This window comes from Pipistrellus hanaki (genome assembly GCF_964339955.1).
Source record: "Pipistrellus hanaki genome assembly, chromosome: 13".
Lineage (NCBI taxonomy): Eukaryota > Metazoa > Chordata > Mammalia > Chiroptera > Vespertilionidae > Pipistrellus > Pipistrellus hanaki.
In genome coordinates, this window is record NC_140515.1 from 30,432,163 (window position 1) to 30,459,255 (window position 27,093).

At 41.2% G+C, this 27,093-nt stretch overlaps 1 protein-coding gene and 1 pseudogene across 7 annotated transcripts in view; one reads left to right on the top strand and one right to left on the bottom strand.

Moving 5' to 3' along the window:
• Nucleotides 1–27,093, bottom strand: part of LOC311632140 (protein Hikeshi-like) — a 130,616-nt pseudogene that overhangs the window by 95,496 nt on the left and 8,027 nt on the right. The gene's annotated exons all lie outside the window — the stretch shown is intronic.
• TFDP2 (transcription factor Dp-2) overlaps nucleotides 10,710–27,093 on the top strand; it is a 116,297-nt gene continuing 99,913 nt past the window's right edge. For 3 of the 6 annotated variants that reach the window (XM_084902612.1, XM_084902618.1, XM_084902619.1), the window contains exon 1: nucleotides 10,711–11,014. The gene's annotated coding sequence lies outside the window, so the exon portion shown is untranslated. Of the gene's footprint in view, nucleotides 11,015–27,093 lie in introns of all 6 variants that reach the window. The other 3 variants (XM_084902620.1, XM_084902622.1, XM_084902615.1) reach the window with 2 other exon arrangements.

The following is a 27,093-nucleotide window of genomic DNA, read 5'->3' on the forward strand; positions in this document are numbered from 1 at the left end:
CTGGGAACTCAGATAATCAAGGTTCTTTTGTTTGTTTTTTTTACAGAGAGGAAGGGAGAGGGATAGAGAGTTAGAAACATCGATGAGAGAGAAACATCGATCAGCTGCCTCCTGCACACCCCCTACTGGGGATGTGCCTGCAACCAAGAAACATGCCCTTGACCGGAATCAAACCTGGGACCTTTCAGATCGCAGGCCGGCGCTCTATTCACTGAGCCAAACCTGTTAGGGCAACCAAGGTTCTTATCCATAATGCTTGACCCTCTCTCCCTCAGTTCATAGGGGAGTTCCCTATGACCAGCTAGCAGTAAAGGGAAAAGTCCAGGGCCTGATTTATATGTAGATTTTCACGGTTGGCCAGCACCAGCTGGACGCGGTCAGTTTTCATACTGCAGTGTCACATGGGTGGCCTCTGACAGAGTAGTGTCTTTTCTGATCAAGGCCTTGGAAAAAAACAGCCTTGAACAAATTGGTGAGTAGGAGGCCTTGGGGGAGGAATGAGGGTGAACCTCACAGAGTAGGCAGAACGTGATGATTCATTACCACACAACTGCCCACAGAGGCACCAGCTTCAGAGATAATTCTCCATAATCAGCAGACACGGTGATGACCTGTCCCGTGAATGTCACTCAGCTTCTTTCATATTCATTGTGACCGTGCATAAAGTGGCCATGGCAGCAGGGACGAAGGCTCTGTATGGAGTGAACTTCATGACAGTCCACTCACCAGGGCTGACCTGGCTACCACCTCTTCCAGGTGCCCAGCCTTCCGAACCACAGAAGTTGATGTTGACTTTTGGTATAGAAATATTCCATGCTGACAGGTTGACTATACTGACCTTTCTTATTGTGGGGAAGGTGATGCTTTAGTCCCTGGGGCAGATATACTCTGAGGATGGATTTAATCTCCCTGGCCTGCACAATCATTTGTGAACTTCCAAAACCCTGTGGGCTTGGGATGCTGCCACACACACACAGTATTATATATTCAGTATATGGAGCCGCTTACCTCAGAGCCAGAGGGCACCCATCCAGGAACCAAAGGTAAAAGGTGGGCCCCTCTTGTAATTACACTTTATAGTCCCCGTGAAGAACTTCTGTTTCCTGTTACTGAAACGTTGGGCTTGGTGGGCTTGGAGGTCTCAGTGCCTCTGTATTGGCTTTAGAATCAGGGACCTCACCCGTGCATGAATTCATGCACCAGACCTCTAGTTTAGAACGAGTAGGGAAGAAATATAGGGAAATAGGTGAGTTATCAGTTTCTGCAAACTACCAGAGCACAGATTAAGGCATGTAGCCCAGAGAAATAACCCAAAGTAGGGTGACTTGGCTCAGAGCTTCTAGACACGGACAGGCTGGCAATACCTAAGAGCAGCTATTAGATTCTCAGAGGGGAACCAGAAAAGGAGAAAATTTTTTCCTTATCTTTCTGACTTCATGAAGTAACTAGTCCAAGATCATGCTGTAAATGGATAAGATTATTATGTGGGATAATGAGAAATGGTACTCATGCCTTTGAGAATTAGGAATTTTATTTTTATTTTTATTTTTTAAATATATAGTTTTATTGATTTTTTACAGAGAGGAAGAATGAGGGAAAGAGAGTTAGAAACATCGATGAGAGAGAGTCATCAATCAGCTGCCTCCTACACACACACCCCCCCCCACTGGGGATGTGCCTGCCACCAAGGTACATGCCCTTGACCGGAATCAAACCCGGGACTTTTCAGTCCGCAGACCGACGCTATATCCACTGAGCCAATCCGGTTTGGGCAGAGAACTAGGAATTTTAGAAAATTTTGGAGCCTTGGCTGGTTTGGCTCAGTTGTTTGGGTGTCACGGAAAAGTTGCTGATTTGATTCCTGGTCAGGGCACACGCCCAGGTTGTGAGCTCTATCCCCAGTAGGGGACAGGTGATTGATGTTCTACTCTTGCATCAATGTTTCTCTCTCTCCCTCATCCTCTCTCTCTCTAAAAGTCAATAAAAATATTTTTAAAGCCTGGCCAGCATGGCTCAATGGTTGAGCATCGATCTAGGAACCAGGAGGTCAGGGTTTGATTCCCAGTCAGGGCACATGCCCAGGTTATGGGCTTGATCTCCAGTGGAGCGGGAGGGACATGCAGAAGGCAGCTGGTCAATGATTCTCTCTCATCATTGATATTTCTGTCTCTCTCCCTCACCCTTCCTCTCTGAAATCAATAACAATATTTTAAAAATAATTTTTGAAATATTAGTCCTTTGTCCATTATATGTCCTACAGATATCTTTTCCTAGCTTACAACTTGTTTTTCACTGTTTATGAAATATTTTACCAACTTTTAAACTTTACATTATAGAAAATTTGAAATATAGAGAAAATATTTTTAAATATATTTTATTGATTTTTTTTTTTTTTTTTTTTTTTTTTTTTTACTGAGAAGAAGAGAGAGGGATAGAGAATTAGAAACATCAATGAGAGAGAAACACCGATCAGCTGCCTCCTGCACACCCACTACTAGGGATGTGCCCGCAACCAAGATACATGTCCTTGACTGGAATCTAACCTGGGGACCCTTGAGTCCTCAGGCCGACGCTCTATCCACTGAGCCAAATCAGTTTCGGCGAAAATTTGAAATATAAAGGAAGCAGAAAATAGTATAACACCAGAAAGAAATAGAATGCTCTCTCTGCACTGTTGAACATCTTTTCGTGTGCTTTTTTTGCCATCTGCTTATCTTCTTCAGTGAAATGTCTATTCATCTCTTTTGCCCACTTACTAACTGGGTTCTCTGCCATATCTTTAAAGTAATATTTTTTTAACTTAAAAATAATCAGTCCAGTGACTTAAGAAGTCATTGCATAGGATTTTCCAATTCTTCTAGGTAAAATATAGATAGCATTTGGACATGATTACATAATGTGCTGAGCAGAAGAGTTCTCATATTTCTTCTGTACTCAGAGCGCTGCTAATACCGTACGACAGCAAAAAGTTTCAAATACCTTTACTTAGAATCTTAAAAGGGCTGCACGCATAGGTATTACATAACTACCCCAATGTTTCTAAGCTTTTTTATTTAAAATAAGGTAATTTGTATAAATGTTTCAGAATGATTTTGTGGAAAATTTCCTATTTGTATAAGACAGTATAGATTCCAATTCATATGCATCAATAAATTGATAACCTTATTTCTCTGAAGTTATTTACAAAATTTATAGTTTTATTAAATATTTTTGAGAACCTCATAAACCACTGCTAAAAATCTATAGATAAAATCTAGGATGCATAGCAATAGAAATATTTTTCAGGTGTGTACAAATTTTCCCCTTACCTCTTTGTCTACTTTAACTTCTGAATTTGCTTTTTAATGTTACCTAGAAAATCTTATTTAAAACTATTTTCAGTTTGTTTTCTGCACTTTAAGAAGGGAGAGAGCCCTGACTGGTTTGGCTCAGTGGACAGAGCGTCGGCCTGCGAATTGAAGGGTCCCAGGTTCAATTCAGTCAAGGGCATGTACCTTGGTTGTGGGCACATCCCCAATAGGGAGTATGCAGGAGGTAGCTGATCGATGTTTCTCTCTCATCAATGTTTCCAACTCTCTATCCCTACTTCTTCCTCTCTGTAAAAAATCAATTATATATATATATATATATATATATATATATATATATATATATATATATTATATTTTTTTTTTTTAAGGGAGAGAAATATGCCGAGACTGGTTTGGCTCAATGGATAGAGCGTCGGCTTGGGGACTGAAGGGTCCTGGGTTCGATTCCGGACAAGGGCAGGTACCTTGGTTGCGGGCATATTCCCAGTAGGGGATGTGCAAGAGGCAGCTGATCGATGACTCTCTCTCATCGATGTTTCTAACTCTCTATCTCTCTCCCTTCCTCTCTGTACAAAATCAATAAAATATATTTTAAAAAATAAATAAAAAGGGAGAGAAATAAGCATATGCTAACTACAGTTGTGATTCATGATAAATTTGGGCTTAATATGGTTAGAGAAGAAAGGTTTTATGTAACCATGTCTCTTTAGATCCTATTTAGGCTTATTATTCCATATTCCACATTCTTGCACAAAGGAAATTATTAGAGAAGAGGGTTAATTATTTGTAGTGGGAAAAAGATTATATAACTAGTTGTGAAAATATACTGTATTTTTAAATATTTAGAAAGATTTAGAATCTGTAGGAAAGATAATTTCAAATGTGAATATGATGTGATTAGCCTCACAGCTGTTAAAAATCCCTTCTGAAAATTATCACCTAAAATTATTTGGGAAACTACAATGAAACAGTGAATGATTGATCTATACAGGTTGTGCATTGAAGCCATTTTTAGTTAGTGTTTCTCTGCTCATTCTTTGAGCTCGCCTGTCTACGTAGTGACCTCTGGGTGGTGGAGGATTCAGTCAGACAATTGGGATTCTATTCCATGGTCATAGTGGAGCCCAGTACCATTTCTTTTCTTTTCTTTTCTTTTTTAATATATATTTTATTGAGTTTTTACAGAGAGGAAGGGATAGGGATAGACAGAAACATCAATGAGAAAGAAACATCAATTAGCTGCCTCCTGCACACCCCCCACTGGGGATGTGCCCATAACCAAGGTACATGCCCTTGACCAGAATCGAACCTGGGACCTTTCAGTCTGCAGGCCGATGCTCTATCCACTGAGCCAAACCGGTTTCGATCCATTACTATTTCTGAGTCCATGGTATCATTCCATAGCAGGGAATTTGAAGGATGATATGCATTGAGTTATTAGAAGAGAGATAGACTTGGTTCTTATTTTATTTTATTTCAAAGAAGTATTAGTCTAATGAGAAGGACAAAGAAGGGGGAGGCATTATGGTGATATATGAAGCTTACTTTTCTGAAATGTATCTATTTTATAGCAATATTTTAAAGAATCCGGCTTATGTAAAAGAAATTGTAAGAAAAAAGAAGTGAGGATGATATGGAGTAATAGTGGAATTCAAAGAAACAGAACCCATTAAGAGGTGAATGTAAGCCAAAAACATTATTAATAGATTTGTTAAGTATCCCTTATTTCCCTCCTCCCCCATCACTTGGGCAAAGAATATTATCTACCAGATCCTAAGGAATTCTCTTTTGGTCTAACCAACCCTTGTCCTGTCTCTCCCAGTAAATCCTGTCTCCCCCAGTAAGTCCTAGCTCTGTCAGCATCCCAGCTTCATCACCAAACACTGTCAAGAACTGACAAAAGCCTGAAAGTTTCCTCTTCTTGGAAACAAGTTAGCCTTTCACAGCTCCCTGGATACCGGAAGAAGACACGAGACTCCCGGGTCAGAGATTACAGACTTTGTCACTCCGGCCAAAGCAAACACCAGGACCTTCATATTTGCGTTGCTTCCCCTTACCTTTCAACTCCTACTGAGAGCAGTTCAGGTAAATGCTGTGCACACAGTGGGTCTGCAGCACAGCTGAGGAATCTCAAGCTTAGGAAACCCAAGTCATCTGTAATGAGCTGCCAGTAAACCTGCCGAATGCTTGCTCCAGAGGAAATAATTTTTATTATCCTGGATGTAAAGAAAACTGCTCTCTATTCTGGAGGGAGACCCTCTCTATTTTATAGCAAAGGCCCCAGTGCCTCTCCTGGCAAGACAAGCAGAAATGAGAGAGCCAGGTAGAGGGGCTCCCAACAGTAAATTAATTATCTTGACTGTGGCGGTAGTTTCATGGATATATACATATGCCAAAACTCATAGTTGTTGTTTTTTATTTTAATTTTAAGTATGCTTAGTTTATTGTATGTCAATTTCACCTCAATACAATGGGAGGGGGAAAAGTACTTAAATACATTATTGGAACCAATATCCTTACTGCCATCAGAGTGCTTTTCAGAAAAGCCGAATTTCAGGCCTCATTCCAGAGCTTCTGAATCAGAATCTGTGTTTTAATAAGATTCCCCAGTATTTAGTTCTTAAACTTTTTATTTTGAAATAATTTTGGACTTACAGAAAAGCTGTGAAAATAGAATCCCCCCTTCACCCAGCTTCCCCTAACTAACATCCTATATCACCACAATACAATGATGAAAACCAGGAAATTTACATTTATACAATAGTGCTAACTAATCTATAGGCTTCGTAGGAATTTTGTTAGCTTTCTAATTAAGGTCCTTTTTCCGGTTCAGCAGTCAATCAGGATCCCACATTGCACTTAATTTTCATGTCTCCTTAAGTCTTCTCCAATCTGTGACAGTTCCTCAGTCTTTCTTTTAGGACCTTGACATTGTTTTAAGAATACTGGCAGTTATTGTATAGAATGTCCCTCAATATGGGTTGGCCTGATACTACCTGGTGATTAGGTGAAGGATTTTTTTTTTTTAAATCCTCACCAGAATCATGCTTCAAGACAGATAATTCTCTCAAATAAAATGTTGAGCACACAAAAAATTAATAATAATAATTTGCAGATGAATAATAAAGTTTGAACCCAAATATATGTAGTTAAAAACATATAAAGCTAAGCAATATATTGCTTGAAGTTACCTACATATGTATTAAAATTGTAAAGAAAATCAAGGAAACTATAACTTAGGACGTGGTCATTTTTTGGGGGGAGAGACAGAGGGTCACCTTGGAGAGGAACATAAGGGTTTCCTGCGATGTTAATATTTTATTTCTTTTTAAAAATATATATTTTTATTGATTTTGTACAGAGAGGAAGGGAGAGAGATAGAGAGTTAGAAACATTGATGGGAGAGAATCATCGATCAGCTGCCTCTTGCACACCCCCTACTGGGGATATGCCTGCAACCAAGGTACATGCCCTTGACTGAAATTGAACCCAGGACCCTTCAGTCCCCAAGCTGACGCTCTATCCATTGAGCCAAACCAGTCTCGGCAATATTTATTTCTTAATCTAATACATGGGGGTTTATTCATTATTCATTATTCTATACACCTCACATTTACTTTCTATTTTTAGGAAATATAGACTATTTTATCTATTAATAAAAGAGGTTGCTTTTATTAAGGGTGACTGAAATCTTTTCACTGCCCTAACCAAGTCATTCCAGAAATGAGCTGAGGAGAAGGTGTGTCCCTTGCTGAGGAAATTCCAAGGCTTTGATTCTACTTTGCCCTATTCATGTGAGTAAACTGCCCATAACAGGGCTGTCTCTGAAAGGCAAGCCTTGACTTAACATGTTTTTCTCTTAAGTGTTATTTCTTTCATCAGTCATTGGATGGATTGAGTATGAAAACTGGAGGCTTTTCTTTAAGTCATATATACAACTGTCCAGATAACTACAGATAGTTTTGCTTGTATAATAAAAAGATACCATTAATCATATAATTTCATTCATATGTGAGAGCAACAAATGAACAAACAAGACAAACAGACAAAAACACATGGACACTGACAACAGTATGGTGGTTAGCAGAGGGGAAGGAGGCTGGAGGGAAGGGAGAATATGCAGACGATGTATTATAGAATTGTATACTCGAAGCCTATGTAATTTTATGAACCACAGTGTCCCCAATAAATTTAATTTAAAAACTCAATGTGTGCAATTAAAAAGAAGGGGGGGAACTACACTAAGGACCTTGTTACTCAAAGTGTGGTGAAGCAGCGTCAGCAGCAGCTGGGAGCTTGTTGGAAATGCAGGCCCTACCCCCAACCTCTGACCTACTGATTCAGAGTGTCAATTTTAAAAAGATCTCCAAGTGATTGCTGTGGACATTAAAGTTTGAGAGGTCCAGGAGTCCTACAGCTTCACCCACAGAGAGCAGCACCAAGCACCAGGAGAGGGGCTGCATGTGGAAATTCCTCAGATAACAGATCTGCTTCTTCCATGGCCTGCTCTTTGGTGGCCTGCATATTTACAAGTAGAGACTTGATATATTTACTTAGAAGCCCAGTGAATGAAATTCATGTGGGTGGGAGGGGTGTCCCTCAGCCCAGCTTGCACCCTTGAGGGATGTCTGACTGTCTGTTTAGGCCTGATCCCTGGGATTGGCCAGATCCATGATCGCCAGCCAGATCCATGATCGCCGGCCAGATCCATGATCGCCGGCCTGCCCCCTGACTGCTGCCTCAAGTTGCAGGACGGGTGCTGCTCCTACATTGAATGTCTGGCCCCCTGGTGGTCAGTGCACATCATAGCGACCGGTCCTTCTGCTGGTCGTCCTGCCATTCAGTCAATTTGCATATTAGGATTTTATTACCGTATATAGGATGTCTCTCTCCTCTTTCCAACCGTGCTAGGCTGTGGCACTTTCATCCATTCAATAAAAACGTACAGAACTTCTCTTAAGTGCTGAGGATAGTGAATTGGATGATATGGCTCCGGATCTCAAGGAGCTGACAGTTTAACAGGATACAGATACCAAATGAGTAGTTGCAAGTTTGATGAGAGTTAGAAAGACAAACAGGGTTTTATGGGAAAAGAGCTGGAGATGGAGAATCAGAGTAAGCATTTCTGCAGAAAGTGTTGTTTAAGCTTTTGTGAAGGCACAGGTAGGTGAGGTGTGGGAGACCTGGGAGGTTGTTCCAGGCACAAAGAACACCACCCATGAATGGAGTGCTTTGGGCATTTATGTTTGTATTTCCAATGCCTTGCACTGTTCTTGGCATACAATAAGTGTTTGCTGAATCAATAAGTGTTCTGTCATGTTTTAAACATCTGCTCTCTGGCGCTGGAGATGGTGGAAGCTTTATTTTTCTATTCAAAGGAAATAAGATCCCTTAAGGGGGAAATGAAAAGGAAGAGAGAAAGCTGACTGTTGTACAAATTGCTAAATTGGAACTGTGAGTGGGAATGAAAAATTGATTTACATGAATTTTCCTCCCTGAAGCAACTTGACAATTTATTCTGTTCTGGAGAATTTTCAGTTTTTAGCTTTCAAAAACCAAGCTGTTTCTTATTCTAAATTTCTTGGCCTGCTGTGAAACCAGCATTTAGTGTCTTTTACAGCATACTCTGATTAGGTCATGGAAATTCACAGCTAGATCAAACTGGAAAACAGCTAGATCAAACACAGCTAAATCAAAATGGAAAATTTGGAACATTCACTGCCCATTTTACTTTGTGCATAGAATTGAAAGGTGTTATAAGACATTGACTTTTAAATCATTTTTTAAAAGAAATATTATCAAATGATCATAATCGCTATCATTTATTGGACACTTACTTCATGCATTACATAGCAAAATCCTTGTTAACTCTATGAGAGATTAAGTTGAGGAAAATGAAAATTGCCAAATATTATCAATTTTATATTGTTCAACCTAATATTATCTTTAGAATATCTCTTTAGAAACTTATAAAGAGGTCAGAGAATCCCTGATAGCCATAGCCTTACTGTTAAATATAGTACTGAATTTTCTTTATAGACAAAGAGATTCTGAGAGAGTTATAACTCCTTAATAACCCCCCCTCCCAACTCCTATTGGCTCAAGGGCTGTCTACTTCTATTTATGGCCGTTTTTCAGTGCCTTGCACTGTTTGTTGAGGTGGTCTACAATCCATCTCCCCTGCTAGATTGAGTTCCTTCAGGGTGGAGGTTTTACCTGTCTTGCTCATTTTTTGTATCTTTGTGCCTAGAGCGTGTGAAAAGAATTTGTTACCTTGAAACCTTAACAAAATGTCTGTGGAAACGAAATAATTTTTTAAAAATCCTATTGATTTGTTACTGAACAATGCAAGGTAATCAGTCACTTCATCGGGGTTTTGCATTTTAGAATCAGTCTGAGGAGTGATGCCTTTGGCATGCTTGGACTCCTAGGAATTTATATGTGTCCAATGATGCAGGGATTGTCTCTCCACCCCTTCCCAGAGAAAGGGCCAAAGGCACTCTCTAACCTCCCTCGCCTCCTTTTAATATTTGCTTAAATGGTACCTTTTCTGCTCCTTCTCTGAACACCCTATTTAACAGAAGCCATTCTGCCTTCTCTGCTTACATATTTTTACCTATAGCACGTATCAGCATGTAACAGAGTTTATAATTTGCTTATTTCTTTTGCATCTTGTCTTCTCCATTCCACTAGAATGTAAGCTCATGAATGATTTTTCACACAGGCACAGCATTAATAGACAAATGTTTTAATATTGAATTAAAGAGTCAGGTATTTGGGGGTGATGTGTCACGATTTTATCTTCAGCTCCCACTTGATACAGAGATCTTAGGATGCCTATTCAGGATCCCTATGGTCTCTAAACCACTGTCTGAATAATTACAGGGTGCCCTACACTTGCCCCCACACGTGGCCTCACAGTCACTCCTCCCTATTCCCCCCTGCTCACTGCTCTCCCCGTGGGCGATTCATCAAAGGCTGTTTACCCTCTTTCTAAAAACTTTCTGCAAGGATGGGGTTTTCCAGCTTCAGGGCCTAGGGGATGGGGGTGGATGGGAAAGTCAAGCCTGAGGAAGGGCGTGTCTACAAACATTAGGCCTCAGGCCTGCAGCCCCCGCGGGAGGTGGTTGGGGAGCCGCAAGGCCAGGGTCTTTGCAGGGGACCCACTGGGAAGCTCTGCCGAGCGGCCAAGGGGTTGGAGCATCGCATCCCTTGGCCTCGCGGCCCCGCCCCTTCACCTCCGGCCCCCTCCTCTCTTAGGGAAGCCTGGGGGCGGGGTTTGTTTACTCCTCGCACGCACCGCCGCCCCGGCCAATCGGCGAGGAGAGGCGCCTTACGCCACTCACCCCGCGGGCCAATCGGCGCGCACCGTGCTGCTCCGCCGCCAAAGCTCGCGCGGGGGAAGCGGGGCAGTGGCCGGGCCGGGTGCGGGCGGACGGAGCAGCCGGCGATCTCTCCCGCGGCGGCGGCGGCGGCGGCTGCTGCTCGGCTCGGCTTGGCTCGCGGAGCGCGCTCGGACCGGACCCTTCCTTTCCGGGCGGGCTCGGGGGCGCGCGCACCGCCGGCGTCCTGGGACCTCGAACTCCGGGGCCCTGACTGGACAGGCCGCGCGTCTCCCACCCCTGCCCCGCGTGGGAGTCCGTCGAGACCGGGCCGCCGCCGCGCACGGCTGTCCCTCAGGCTCGGAAGAACAGCCAAGCGGGGTAAGGTGGGGGGCGACGGCGCGGGCACCTAGGCCGAGGGCCTCCAGACCCGGCCCCAGGCTCCCTCCCTGCGCCTCGGGGTGTGTGTGGGGGGTGGGGTGGGGTGGGGGGCCCTTGTTACTCCAATCCTCTCTGAGAACCACGCATCCGTCCAGGCCTGGCCGGGTCAAGTGTGAGTGTCTGGAGGAGAACCCCTCACACCTATCCCCCACCCCCAACACACACACACACACACACACACACACACACACACACTCTGCAAACTAGGGGGGAGGCCCCGTCCCTGAGTCACGCCTCGTGGAGGGGAGGAAGGGCCGCTTTCTACTTTGTCTTTCAGGGAAGAAGGATGGCTCCTAAGTCTCGTTTTCGGACTTTGCCTCCTTTCCTGGCCCACCCGCCTCCCTCCCTGTCTCCCCTAGGCGTGTTTCAGAGTTCCAGACGTGCGTGTTCTGAGGAGAGCCTCCTATTCCCCCGTTGCAGGAACTTTTCTCTCAAGTCGAGGGTCACTCTTTTGGACCCAAACTCCTTTGAGGAATTCCAGAGAGCCGTGGTCCCCGGCCACAGGAAATACGAAAGTAGTTGTAGGGTCTTGATCTTGCAGGCAGTTGGTTGAGTTAACGGATGAGCGCTCAGACCCTGGAACCAGCTGGGCGGCCTGGCATTGCCGGGTCTCAGGGGCTTCACCTGTCAAGACGCAGGAGCTGCCTCTTAGCTGCAGGGGGGTGTGAGGAGTAAAGGTTCTGATCTGTGGGGCGCCTTTGGAACAAAGCTCACAACATATAAGAGCCACTACCATGAATGCTGGTTCCCTGTATGGTTTATCTTTTTCTACTGAAACAGTTAACAGGCTCGCCCCTTTCCATAGTCACTGCTGAAGCTCCCTTTAAAGCCTTGGAATATTTTTTCCTCATTCTATCTCAGGGGGCTCACATTCCCTGTCCTATTTATTTGTGTTCTCTCTCTCTCTCTCTCTCTCTCTCTCTCTCTCTCTCTCTCTCTCTCTCTCTCTTTAATATATTTTATTGATTTTTCATATTTTATTGATTTTTCACAGAGAGGAAGAGAGAGGGATAGAGAGTTAGAAACATCGATGAGAGAGAATCATCGATCAGCTGCCTCTTGCACACCCCCCACTGGAAATGTGCCCGCAACCAAGGTACATGCCCTTGCCCGAAATCGAACCCGGGACCTTTCAGTCCGCAGGCCGACGCTCTATCCACTGAGCCAAACCGGTCGCGGCTATTTGTTCTCTTTCTCTTCCTTACCCCTTTCCTCCCAAACCCTAGTTTTTTGTTGTTGTTGTTTTTTCATTTGACTTCTACAGCCTAGTATTTTCTGGGCCACGTCTCCCCTTCTCCCCCCCTCCCCCCCAATGGCTTGAAGTCATCTTCAGGTGATAAATATAAGTTGAAGTTACTCAGCCGTTCTCTATTTAGGGTAATCATGACCTGTCTGTCCAAAATTAAATATAAAATAAGATAGTTGAGCTGATAGTACACGTTGCTTTTCCATTTCATTGGTTGGCATATGATTTAGCTAGCCCTTGATCATTATCCCATTACTATAATAAATTTTTCATAGCAGTGTCCGTTTTCAAGTAGGACCAAGGAGAAAAATCAGATGCCTGGAGCCTGGATTCCCTCATGCTTGTGTGCTGGCTCTTGCTGCATGTTATTTGCTAGAACATCTTGTGCCTGTATCTGGAGTCTAGTCGGAGGGCAGACATGGTGTGTGTAGTGCTGTTCTGGCAGGAGAGGTGCAATTTCAGCAATGTGGCACTTACGGCTTGCTAATAAAGGCTCAAGACCTACTAAACTCGTAACTTTTTAGTTCTCTTTATTTCTAGTGGTTTGAGAGAAAACGGATTTTTCAAGCATGGAATATTTGTATGACCATTTTGTGATCATGTACCTTTCTCTCCAGCTCTTGTAGATGTGTAGCCCACTGGCACCTTCAAGTTTTTCCTTTGCTGCCAAAATTCTTAACTGTCTGAGCTATGTCCTCTCAATACAGTTTAACACTGAATGTTCAAAGCGTCTATGGATGAACATCATACATTAAAACACACTCGATTCAAAGGTTGCTTTTTATAATTAGGAATTGAAATGTGAACATACATTTGCTTTTTCTTTTAACATGGCTTTCTTTTCTTGCTGTTGATAATACATGAGTTATTTATATTGACATAGCACTTCACCGTTTAAAAACACTTTGAAAAAATAAGTAAGAACCCTGTTAGGCCCAGTTGGCATGGCTTAGTGGTTGAGCATTGACTTAGGAACCAAGAGATCATGGTTTGATTCCTGCCAAGGCACATGCATGGGTTGTAGGCTCAATCCCGGTAAGGGGTGTGTGGGAAGCAGCCAATCAATGATTCTTTTTTATTATTGATGTTTTTATCTCTTCCTCTCTGAAATCAATAAAAATATATTGTAAAAAATAAAAACAAAATAAAAAGCCCTTTTAAGTATATGAAAGTTTATAGAACAAGGATAAGGAGATGGACTAATACAAAACTAAATTCATGGTAAAGGTAGTGAATTAGAACCTAAGTGTTCTAACTTCTAGTCCATTATTTGTTCGTCTGTCAGTCTTAACAGTCAGGAACAAAGGATGAAAAGGGAGAGTTTAAGAAGTTTTAAAGCAGGGGAAGGAATTTCTAATTTAGGCATTAAGTATTAGATATTGAGTTGTACATTAGCATCTTATTTTTTATCTTTAAACTTGGGCATATATCTTTTAAAGGTTGAATAATAAGCCATACTATCTATGAATTTAAGCATAGTTTATATTGTCGCTAAGCAAACGACTTTTTTTTACTGTCATATTTAAACTCTTATTACAATATGTATCATAGTGGATCTCAGAAGAAATTAAAGGCATAGAGTTAATAGTTATTTTAGGTAATAGAATTTTTAAGTTGTAATGAGTTTTAAAGATTATTTACTTACTAGTGACCCGGTGCACGAAATTCGTGCACATTAAAAGGGGATTAATTAGAGGAAATAATTTGCCCTTTCTCTAAATAAGTGTCAGAGATGAAAGAAAATTAGTAAAATGTATATGAAAACCTTCCTCCTCTCAGCCTGGGGCTCACTATGGGACCCAGAGTCTAGTCCCCACCCACCCACATGCACCTCAAAATCATGTGAGACCCAGACCCGGCTGGCCCCCTCGCATTGGGCTAGATCACATGTGTCAAACACAAGGCCCGCGGGCCAAATCCAGCCCGCCAGGCCTTGCAATGTGGCCCGCACCGCGCTGTCATCACTGCACTCCGCTGTCAGTTTATGACATTGTCAGTTTATGACTGTTCAGTAAACCATTTGGCCCGCGATTTAGGCTGGATTTTAGATTTTGGCCCCTTCTCTGATTGAGTTCGACACCCCTAGGCTAGATCCAGACCTGGCCAGTCCCACCCTTGTCAAGCCCGGCTGGGCAGGGGGTGTAGCCTCAGGTCCCCTGGCCCTGTGCCAGGATGGGGGTGTGTGGCTTGAGGTCCCCCAGCCCAGACAGGGGCAGGGGCTGTGCCTTGAGGTCCTCTGGGAAGCCCCACCAGGTGGGGGACACGGCCTGAGATCTCCTGTCAAGCCTGCTGGGTGGGGAGCATGGCCTGAGGTCCCCTAATCCAGCACCAGGACGGGAAGCGCATCTTGAGGTCCCCTGTCAAGCCCCGCCGGGTGGGGGACACGGCCTGAGGTCCCCTGTCAAGCCCCAGGGGGGCGGGGGTGGACATAGCCTCAGGTCCCTGCTGATTGCTGGCTAAGGCTCCTTATGGGAACTTGGCCTCAGCTGTGGGTGCAGCCATCTTTGTGATGCAGTGATCGTCAATTGGCAAATTCCCTTTTTATTAGATAGGATTTATTTATTGAGAGGGAAACTAAGTTTTATTTAGGTAGAGAAAAAGAAAGAAACCAGGATTCAGGTTCCTGGAGACAGGATAAGGGGCTACGCTTGGGAGTGACTAGCACTGCTTCCCTGGTTTCAAGTCTCAGAGATCATGGCTCTGAGAGAAGCAAAACATGTCCAAGTGGGCAGGAGTGAACTCGTGCGTTAATTGCTAAAGATGATTAAATATACTTGCCTCTTTATCCTTGACCTTTTCGTTTTAATCTGGGGTACGTGGCTCTAGAGGTGGTATGAGTAGATTTAAAAGTAGATTTTTTACCCTGGGAGATTTAAAGCAAACTTATATGCATTTGCATTATTTTTTTTTCCTGGAGAGAAGATTGATAGTTTCATACTTTCTAAAGTAAGGTTTTGGACAACTCTGGCTTTTACAAAATTATTTATTTTACTGAGCTAGAAGTTGCATCTTCACTGGTTCTAATACTCTCTTCTGTATGTGGATTTTCAAATATTTGAAGACTAGAAGCCTGGTGCGTGAAATTGTGCACAGGTGGGGTCCCTCTGGGTGGTTTGCAAGAACCGGGTGAAACCCGCAGTGCAGCGCCACCTGCAGCTCCTGTTGGTTGTTCCGCTCCCCCCCCACCCCCAGCCCTGCCCCAGTGTGCATGCTGCGGGCTCACACCCAGTCAGTCCCAACCTGGAGAGGCTCGCGCTGCCACAGCAGTGCTTGCCAGCCATGAGCACTGCATCTGGCTCCCTCCCAAGAGGAGTGGCCTGCGGGATCCAGCTGAAACCGGCTCTCTGACATCCCCGAGGGGTCCCAGATTGCAAGAGGGCTCAGGCCAAGCTGAAGGACCCCACTGGTGCACAATTGGGGCTGGGGAGGAACCGTGGGAGGGCTCCAAAGCGTGTCTGGTTCATCTCATTCAGTCCTGATTGGCTGGACCCCAGTAGCAAGCTACCCTACTGGATGGAGGACCTGTCCCCTGGTGGTCAGTGCACATCATAGTGAGCACTTGAGAAGCCTTAACATATCATCAGCATATCATGCTTTGATTGGTTGGTTGGTTCTGCCGTTCAGTTGATTTGTGTATTACCCTTTTATTATATAGGATACTTATATTCCACTGACTCTTCCCATTTCTAGACATATCTTCTCAGTCTTTAACTTCTATTTTTTTTTTGTTTGTTTGTTTTGATTTGAGCCTCCTCATAATACTAATGGCTTATTTAAAGCCCTGCTTGAGCTTTGACTTATGAACTAGGATGTCATGCTTCGCTTCCTGGTAAGGGCACATACCTAGGTTGTGGGCTAGATCCCTGTACGGGGCATGTAGGAGGCAGCCAATTAATGATTCTCTCTCACCATTGATGTATCTCTCTCTCCCTCTTCCTTACTCTCTGAAATCAATAAAAAAAATATATTGTTTTTAAATTGCACTTAAATTTTAATAACTAAATAGCATTTCTGTAACTGGCCCTTTCCAGTTATGAATCCCTCTTCCCCAAGGGAACTATTCAGACTTCTAACAGCATGAATTGGTAAAACCACCTTTCACAGTATCTATTTTAGTTCTTTTGATGATTATCACTTTTTTTTTTTTGATGATTATCACTCTTAATGGTATAATTATTGCCTCACTTTTTAAATATATATATATTGCCTCACTTTTTAATATATATATATATATATATATATATATATATATATATATATATATTATTGATTTCAGAGAGGAAGGAAGAGGGAGAAGGAGGAACATTAATGATGAGAATCATTGATTAGGGATCAAGCCCGCAACCTGGGCGTGTGCCCTTGACCAGAATTGAACCTGGGACCCTTCAGTCCGTAGGCTGATGCTCTATCCACTGAGCCAACCAGCCAGGGTTGCTTCACTTCTTTAAAAAAATACGAAAAAACAAACTTATTTTGCCCTAGTTGGTTTGGCTCAGCGGTTGAGCATCAGCCTGCAAACTGAAGGGTCCCAGATTCCCGTCAAGTGCATGTACCTTGGTTGTGGACATATCCCCAGTCAGGGATGTGTAGGAGGCAGGTGATTGATTTTTCTCTCTCATTGATGTTTCTAACTCTCTGTTCCTCTTCCTTCCTCTTTGTAAAAAATATCAATAAGATATATTTAAAAATTAAAAAATAAAAAAATAAAAATTTATTTTATTTTATTTTTTATTTCTTTGATTTTTATACAGAGAGAAAGGGAGAGAGATAGAGAGTTAGAAACATCGATGAGAGTCATCGATCAGCTGCCTCTTGCACACCCCTACTGGGGATATGCCCGAAACCAAGGTACATGCCCCCGACTGGAATCGAACCCGGGACCCTTCAGTCCCCAAGCCGACGCTCTATCCATTGAGCCAAACCGGTCCCGGCTAAAAATTTATTTTGAACTAATTTTAGACTTACAGAAAATTTGTAAAAGTTGTACAGAGTTTAATTACATTTCTCAGCCCATTTCCCCTACTGTTAGTTTATATTTTATATAACCATTAGAGGCCCGTTGAAGGAAGATTCTTGCAAGAATAAGACTTCCTGTGGCTGGAGCAAAGCAGAGAAGGGAGTGGCAGGCTTCCCTCCTGTCTCCACCTCACTTCCCTCCCGCCTCCGCCACCCCACCTCACTCCCTTCTCCCCCACCTCACTCCCTTCTCCCCCACCTCACTCCCTTCTCCCCCACCTCACTCCCTTCTCCCCCACCTCACTCCCTTCTCCGCAGCTTCACTCCTTTCTGCAGAGCTTGGTTTCCTTCTAGGCTGTCTTCAGTCTTGGCTCCAAGCCTGTGTATGCAAATTAACCAACATATTTGGTGGGTTAATTTCTATACCCGCTCTGATTGGCTAGTGGGCATATCAGAGGTACAGTCAATTTACATTTTTCTCTTTTATTAGTGTTGACAGGGTAATTATCAAGATCAGGAAATTAACATTGGTACAGTATTGTTAACTCAACTTATTTGAATTTCACCAAATTTTTTCACTAACGACATTTTTCTGTTACAGGATTCTATTCAGGATCCCACATTATACATTTAATTGCTGTCTCTCCTTAGTTGTCTCTATTCTTTTTTTAAAATATTTTTATTGATTTCAGAGAGGAAGGGAGAGGGAGAGAGAGACAGAAACATCAATGATGAGAGGCAATGATGAGAGGCAATCATCAATTGGCTGCCTCCTGCACACCCTACACCAGGGATCGAGCTCACAACGTGAGCATGTGCCCCAACCGGGCATTGAACTGTGACTTCCTAATTCATAGGTCAATGCTCAACCACTGAACCATATTGGCCAGGCAGTTGTCACTATTCTTTAACAGCCTTTAATTTTTCTTTGTTATATGACCTTGACACTTTTGAAGAGTGCTGATAAAAAGTTTACAAAATTTTTCTCTATTTGGGTTTGTCTGTTGCTGTCACTGGTTGGAGGGTGGTTATGCATTTTTTAGTAAAAATATCACAAAAAAATAATGTCTCTGTTTTTCACAGGGTATCATATCAAGGGGTTCATCATGTTGTTATGTTTTAATCATTGGTGATGTTTATCATTGTCTCTTGGTTAAGTTGATGGCTGCCTGGGACCTGGGACTCGGGCTTCCATCATAGCCTGGCAGCTTGCCTGGGCCCTTGAAGCCCGGGCTTCATCCTGAAGGACGTCTGGTCTAATTAGCATATTTTGCTTTTATTGTTATAGATGGCAAACTTCCTCCTGCCCCCTCTTTAGTCCATTTTTTCATTGAAAATGTATGAAAGAAGGTAGAAGCCTTAATTCCAACTCTACTTCATGTCTCTTGTCACTCTAAACCAGTGGTCAGCAAACTCAGTCAACAGAGCCAAATATCAGCAGTACAATGATTGAAATTTCTTTTGAGAGCCAAAAACCGACTTTTGCGCATGGGCCACGAAGTTTCAATCGCACTGTACGTGCTTGCTCCCAAGTGGCATTTTGTGGGAGAGCCACACTCAAAGGGCCGAAGAGCTGCATGTGGCTCGTGAGCCGCAGTTTGCCAACCACTGCTCTAAATCATTAAAAACCAAAAATATTGGTTATTTATATTGACAAATTTCCCCATGGCCGCTGAAAGCTTTGTTCTCTTGTGACCTCAGCATTTGAGGGAATATTGACTTTATCTAATATTTCTAAGTGGTTTGTTAAGATAAAAGTTTATTCATTATGTTTCCAGAAACAATGTCAATTTTTGGTATAATTTCCTTCCTTTTCTGAAATTTCCTTTTAGTTGTACCTTTTGGATTGGTGTTCTAATTTTTTTTTTCTAGTTTTTAAAAAACTTTTTGTTCTACTCTGGGAATTTCCAATCCTTCCTTTACCCCTTTCCTTTTTATTTTCTTTCTATTTTGTTTATTAATTTGGTTTACTGCTGTTTTGTTACATTGTTCTCTTCATTTCCTATGAGAGGCTTTCCTCAGTTGTTCAGTAAACTTGGGCCATCTGTTCAGATTAAAGAGTGAGGCAGTAAAAAGCTGAGTAAAACTTTGTCCATGGGGAGTTAACGGCAAGTCTTTTTTTTTTTTTAACATTTTTTTTTCAATTACAGTTTGAAATTTAATATGGTATTAGTTTCAGGTGTACAACATAGTGGTTAGACAACCCCAATAAGTTCTGTACTCACCTGACACCATGCATAATGATTACAATATTGATTACATTCCCTATGCTGTACTTTACATCCTATGACTATTTAGTGACTGCCAATTTGTACTTTTTAAAAAAATATATTTTATTGATTTTTTACAGAGAGGAAGGGAGAAAGAGAGTTAGAAATGTCAATGAGAGAGAAACATCGACCACCTGCCTCTTGCACACCCCCTACAGGGGATGTGCCCGCAACCAATGTACATGCCCTTGACCAGAATCGAACCTGGGACCTTTCAGTTCACAGACCGGCGCTCTACCCCTGAGCCAAACCGGTTTCGGCCAATTTGTACTTCTTAATCTCTTTATCTTTTCACCCAGTCCCCCAACCCACCTTCCATCCGACAACCATCATTTTGTTCTCTGTATCTATGCGTTTATTTCTTTAAGTGCAAATCCTCACACAGGGTGATGGAGTGGTTGTAGGTCTTCCCCTTGGGTCACATTTCCCATGGAAGAGTGTCCTCGCCCCCTGTTTGAGCAGCCTGTGTCCTGAAAGCTGATTTGAGGAACAGAGGGGGGGTCCACTGTTCAGCATGTAAATCTTTAATCTCCGTGCAGTATGATATGACAGACAGCCCCTGTGTGTACCTGGTTTCTACATTCTATCAGGTTTAGTGTCTTCAGAAAGTAAACCACTGTCTCTCGCTAGGGTTCAGGAGAGGCAGTTTCTTGGATACATGGTAAGACTTCAGGGTGAAAACTGTTCCTTACAAACATGCAGCCAGTATTCCTATTTTCAGCCCAACCTTGACCCCTACCTTCAGATCCTTCAGCCTTTCTGTTGTGCTTGCTTCTTACTGGTTCATACCCTCACCTGCTCTCACATGTGTGGGGTTGGCGTATTCTGTTTTACAAAGCCAACAAAGTGTTATAGTATTTATACTAGAGGCCCAGTGACCGAAATGCACGCACTTAGTGGTGGTGGGGGCGGGTCCTTCAGCCCAGCCTGCGCCCTCTTACAGGTTGGGAGCCCTCAGGGGATGTCCAACTGACTTAGCCTGCTCCCAGTCTGGTCTCCCTCTGCGGGAGGCGACCCGGCAGGCCAATCAGAGGATGGTGTTGGGTGGTGAGCGGCAAGCCGCATCCCCCCTCCACTGCCCCTTCAAGGCCTGCTGGTCGCTGCCCCCCAATTGCTGGCCCCTCCCTCTGCCTGCGCCTTGGCTGGCCTGGTGCTGCCTGCTTGCCAGCCCTGCCCCCTGCCTACCGGTAGTTCCGTGGTTCGATTCATTTGTATATTACGCTTTCATTATATAAGATCTCTCATCAGCTGTTGTCTCCTTTCATGTTATATGGGTTTTTTTTTGTTTTGTTTTTTATGAGTTTATCCCCCTTTTTTTTTTTTAAGCATCATTTTAGTGTAGTTTTAGGAGAGGATGGATATTTAACAAAGATAATCTGAATTTTTAAAAAATATATATTTTATTGATTTTTTACAGAGAGGAAGAGAGAGGGACAGAGTTAGAAACATTGATGAGGGAGAATAATCAATCAGCTGCCTCTTTCATACCCCCTACTGGGGATGTGCCCACAACCAAGGTACTTGCCCTTGACCAGAGTCGAACCTGGGACCTTTCAGTCAGCAGGCAAACGCTCTATCCACTGAGCCAAACCAGTTTCGGCAATAATATGACATTTTAATTATGTCATATTCACTTAAAAATACCGTGTTTCCCCGAAAATTAGACATCCTCCGAAAATAAGACCTAGCGCGTGGAAAGATAAGACATCCCCTGAAAATAAGACCTAGTGCAACTTTGGGAGAAAAAATTAATATAAGACACTGTCTTATTTTTGGGGAAACAGGGTAGTCTTATTATAAATATTATTATAAATTCAGGATTTCTTTTATCTTTCCTTTCCACTAATATTTACTTCAGTGAAGAGCAGAAGGATAGGTAAATATAGGAGGGAATGGAGAAGGGCAACAAGAGACACAAAGAGGAAAAACAGGTTCCTTACTGACAGGATGAGAGGCTTAGCTATTGGTACCAGTGAGGCTGTAATGAAGTAATATCGCCACCTTCTGGCTTTTTAAAAACTGTTTCTGGAATTTTATCTGGGAATGTGAGTTACAAATACTTTTTTCCGGTAGATTTTTCTTATGACTTGCATTGTGTTGTTTTCTTCTATATCTATATATACGTTATATCAGTTTTTTTCTTTGAATACTTCTGGGTTTATACTTATATTTAGAAAAGTTTTCCACACACAAAGATAAAAAATCTGATTCCCGTGTTTTTTTTCTAGTAACCTAAAAAATGGCATTGAATTCTTTGATCCACCTGGAATCTATTTTGAATGGGGGGTAAATTATGGCCCCTGTTAATTTTCCCCCCCAGATGGTTACTACCCTGTTTCCCCGAAAATAAGACAGTGTCTTATATTAATTTTTGCTTCCAAAGATGCGCTAGGTCTTATTTTCAGGGGATGTCTTATTTTTCCATGAAGAAGAATACGGTACACATTTATTGTTAAATGAAAATAAAGGAAATGTATTACCTGTATACGGTACGGTAGTATGGTAGTTGTCAACACAAACCAGACAAACTGAATCCTACAGTATCAAGAATTTACTCATTTATTCAATGACAATCACGTCATCATCTTCTGGAACATCATCATAACAATCCAATTCCTGAATTTCCTGGTGAATTTCTTGTGCTCCATTTCTTTCAGAATCAGTGGACCAAATCTCTCATGTTTAGCAATAGCATTCTGAGACAGAGCCTAGGGGGGCCTTATTTTCGGGAGGATGCCTTATATTTCACTCAGAAGGAAACCTGTAAGTAGGACTTATTTTCGGAGGATGTCTTATTTTCAGGGAAACACTGTAGTTCTCAGTGCTACAAACTGAATAATTCATCCAAACCAATTAAAGCCCACTGATTTGAACTTGATAAATATTATGGATTTGGGTCTCTTCTTGAACTTGTTTTTCTATTCATCAAGCTATATGCCTTTTCATTTAACAAGAGCAATATTTTAATTATTATAACTTTATAACTTACTTTAATAATTGGAAGGGACTAATTCGTAATCTATGTTTCAGGATTTGTATAGCTATTCTTGCTTATTTTTTTCCCGATAAACTTGTTTTTTCTTGCTCATTCCCTACTTAATTTTCTATCTATTAAAAAAAAATTTTATTATGTAAAGTACACACAATATACGTCAATGCTCAACCACTGAGCCATGCCAGCTGGGCCAGAAGTCTTTTTAAGATAATTTTAAAGTACACATAAAATCATTTATATTCAACATTTATAAATAATATAAATTTTCACTAATAAATGAATTCCACAGCAATATTGGAACTGATCTTTTTATATGTGGGATTTACTTAAACTTTATTGTAAATTTTGGTTATATGTGACCTTGGCCAAGTTATTTAAACTCTTTGACTCAATTTCCCCTCCTGTATAATGGGATAACATCTATTGGGTTATTTGAGGAATTACCATAGTAAATAGCTCTTATGAGGATGCTGATTATAAAATTGTTTCATTTTCATTTGAATACAGGTTGTATTTCAATATATTGGGTCGGCAACTAAGTAATTGCGGGTTTCACACATATGGCTTCAGTTGAATTTTTAGGTTTGCAGACGTAGTACAAATGTAAAACACATTTTGTTATTTGATAGTTGGCTATTCAGCTGTTAATCAGTAAAAAAAGTTTTTTGATCTGTTTTGTAGTTTTCGTTTGGCGTTCGTTAAAAAATGGAAAATCAAAAGGAACATTTTCGTCATATTTTGCTTTTTTATTTCCTCAAAGGGAAAAACGCATCGCAAGCTCATAAAAAGTTATGTGCTGTTTATGGTGACGAAGCCTTAAAAGAACGGCAGTGTCAAAATTGGTTTGCCAAATTTCGTTCTGGTGATTTTTCACTCAAAGATGAAAAACGCTCTGGTCGTCCAGTTGAAGTTGATGACGCCCTAATCAAAGCAATAATCAATTCGGACTGTCACAGTACAACACGTGAGATTGCAGAGAAGCTTCATGTATCACATACATGCATTGAAAATCACTTAAAACAACTTGGCTATGTTTAAAAACTCGATACATGGGTTCCTCACGAACTGAAAGAATCACAGTTAACGCAACGCATTAGCAGCTGCGATTTGCTAAAGAAACGTAATGAAAATGATCCATTTTTAAAACGACTGATAACTGGCAATGAAAAATGGGTTGTTTACAACAATATCAAGCGGAAAAGATCGTGGAGCAGGCCAGGTGAACCAACTCAAACAACATCAAAAGCTGATATTCATCAAAAGAAGGTTTTGTTATCAGTTTGGTGGGATTACAAAGGAATTGTCTACTTTGAACTCTTACCACCCAACCGAACGATCAATTCTGATGTCTACATTGAACAACTAATGAAATTAAACAATGCAGTTGAAGAAAAGCGGCCCGAATTGACAAATCGAAAAGGTGTTGTATTCCATCATGACAATGCAAGGCCACACACAACTTTGGTCACTCGGCAAAAATTAATGGAGCTTGGTTGGGATGTTTTGCCACATCCACCATATAGTCCTGACCTTGCACCATCTGATTACTTTTTGTTTCGATCTTTACAAAACTCCTTGAATGGTAAAAATTTCAATAATGATGATGATGTCAAATCGTACCTGATTCAGTTTTTTGCTAATAAAAACCAGAAGTTTTTTGAACGTGGGATTATGATGCTGCCTGAAAGATGGCAAAAGGTCATTGATCAAAATGGGCAATACATTACAGAATAAAGTTATTTAGTTCCATGAAAAAATTGTCTTTGATTTTCTTTAAAAAATCCGCAATTACTTAGCTGCCGACCCAATATTTACATAAGTACGGTGGTATTCTAAATGAGAATTAGAAATTACGCTATTTTCTTCACAATTCTTTTTATTGTCTTCATTTTTATCTTCTTGGACTTTTAGATAAATTGAATATTTTATGCTTGCATAGTTCGTTGTATAGTACTTTGTCTGCAAATTTATATTAACACCCAAATGATAATTTAAAAACTCATGTATCCTGTTATCATAGATCATGTAAGGTAAATCTTAACATTTGTAGTTCTAATCTAAATCTGCGTTGATCTGGAAATGAGATTTTGCTAAAGAGCATATGTGCAGCAAATGATGTAATCTATGCAGTCATTGTGCGTGAGTGAATGAATGGCTTAAAATTTGGCTCGTACTGTTTGATCAAATAACCTTTTGTTAGGTTTTTGGCAGGATCTTGAAGTGTGATTTTGTTCTAAATTTGGGCGATCTCTTAGATTCTAATGTTGCGTCTTTGGACAGGGTAGAAATAAGTTTTCTTTGTTAGGCTTTTATTTTCAATAATTAACAAATAATAAATGTTATAATCTATGACAGTGTTTGAAACAGAAGTATCCTTAGATTTTATGGTAGATGCATATATAGGAACATGTCATTAATCCAGTTTTGCCTGGGAACGAGGGAAGCATTCTACTTCTGTGGATATACTTGGTGAAATATAATTCTGTGTCTAATTTTCTTTAGTATTAAGCTAACAGTTGTCAATGTACTCATCTGTGCCTGGACCATTTACTCCCTTTCTGAGTTTAATTTGTTTCGTTCCTGAAAATCAAGTAGATTTAATAAGAATTTATCTTCTACACATATGTAACACAGTAATCAATAAAGAAATTTAAAAAAAAATTTATCTTCTATATATTTAAAAGGTTAAGTGACCTATCATATGTTCGTATGTCCTACTGACCAGCCGGTACACATGATGAGACGTGCACTGGCAATTTAAAAAGTAAACATTGACTTGCGCATGCATGATACATATAAAGCTCTCACTGGTGCCAATCGCACGCATGTGCTAGTATTTTTATTTTTTTATTGTCGATTGTGAATGTGGTTGTTTTTGTTGACATTTCTATTATAGAGCAAGGATGAATAGTGATATTAAAATATTTCTTCTAATTAATTTCCTTTCAATGTGCACGAATCCATTCACTGGGCTTTTAGGGTTAAATAAAATCAGTGAGATGAAGGAAGGCCTAACGTCTTAAGTGACTGACTAGTGTATGGGTTTTGTGAAAGCTAATTTAGGAACGGGGAATATTCTTTTTGCCTATTTCTGAGCTTTGAGTGTTGTTGCAATGGGTGAAGGTTGTTTTTTAGATAAATGGATTCTAGATGGTGACTATAAACTTACCTGATAACAGTTGAGAAATGAATATGGCTGATAATGCTGACTTTTAAAGAATTAGGATGTAAATACTTTTACTTAATCTTTGGTGAACATAATTTAGTCTCTCTCTACTTTAGATGTTCAGCTTTCTATTTAAAATCTTTCTGAGGCTTCCTGCTAATCTGATTTTTTAAAAATAAATCTTTATTGTTCATATTATTACAAAAGTTCCTCATTTTTCCCCTCCACCAAGTTCCCACCCCACCCTCTGCCCTTTCCCCACCCCCCACTGTCCTCATCCATAGGTGCACAGTTTATGTTCAGTCTCTTTCCGCACCCCCCTCTCCTCTTTTCCCCGAGAATTGTCAGTCCACTCCCCTTCCGTACCTCTGATTCTATTATATTCACCAGTTAATATTGTTCATCAAGTTTTTTAATTCCCTTGGTTTTTAGATTCACTTGTTGATAGTTACATATTTGTTGTTCATTGATTTTTTTTTTTTTTTTTTTTTTTTTTTTTAAGTAATGTCCTGCTTGACCTGGCATCCAACCTCATCTCTTAGAAGCCCTCCCTCTTGCCCTTTATTTTCAGGTGCATAGATCTTCCTCCAGTTCCTGGAATTTCCCTTGTGCTTTTCTTCTGAACCCTGTGCTGGCTGCTCCCTCTGGCTGTGATGCACCCCTTTCTCTTTGCCAGTGGTTTATGTTGTTTATTTGGTGAGCTCAGCTCAAAGCTTACTTCTTCCGAGAAATCTTCTCTAAAACCACCAGAATCCCAGTCTCTTATGTTACATTCTTCTTCTGCATCTTTTTGTTTCTGTAGTAGCACATATACCATGTTTCCCGAAAATAAAATATCCTCCGAAAATAAGACCTACTTACAGGTTTCCTTCTGAGTGAAATATAAGGCATCCCCCCCAAAATAAGGCCTATCTCCAGACTCTTGATATTGCAATAAACAAGCCATTCAAAGACAATTTGCGCATGGAAATTAATGACCACATTGAAAATAGAATGGAGAGAAATCAGCATGGAAACTTTGTGAAACCTAATCTGCAAGAAGTTGTGACTTGGGTGAAGAATTCATGGGAGAAAATCACTGACAGTTGCATTGCAAATGCACTGCGAGCAGGCTACCTTGACAAGAAGTACTCATTTAAAGACTATTGCTAAACATGAGAGATTTGGCCCACTGATTCTGAAAGAAATGGAGTCACAAGAAATTCAGGAATTGGATTGTTATGATGATGTTCCAGAAGATAATGACATGATTGTCATTGAATAAATGAGTAAATTCTTGATACTGTAGGATTCACAGTTTGTCTGGTTTGTGTTGACAACTACCGTACTACCGTACCGTATACAGGTAATAAATTTCCTTTATTTTCATTTAACAATAAATGTGTA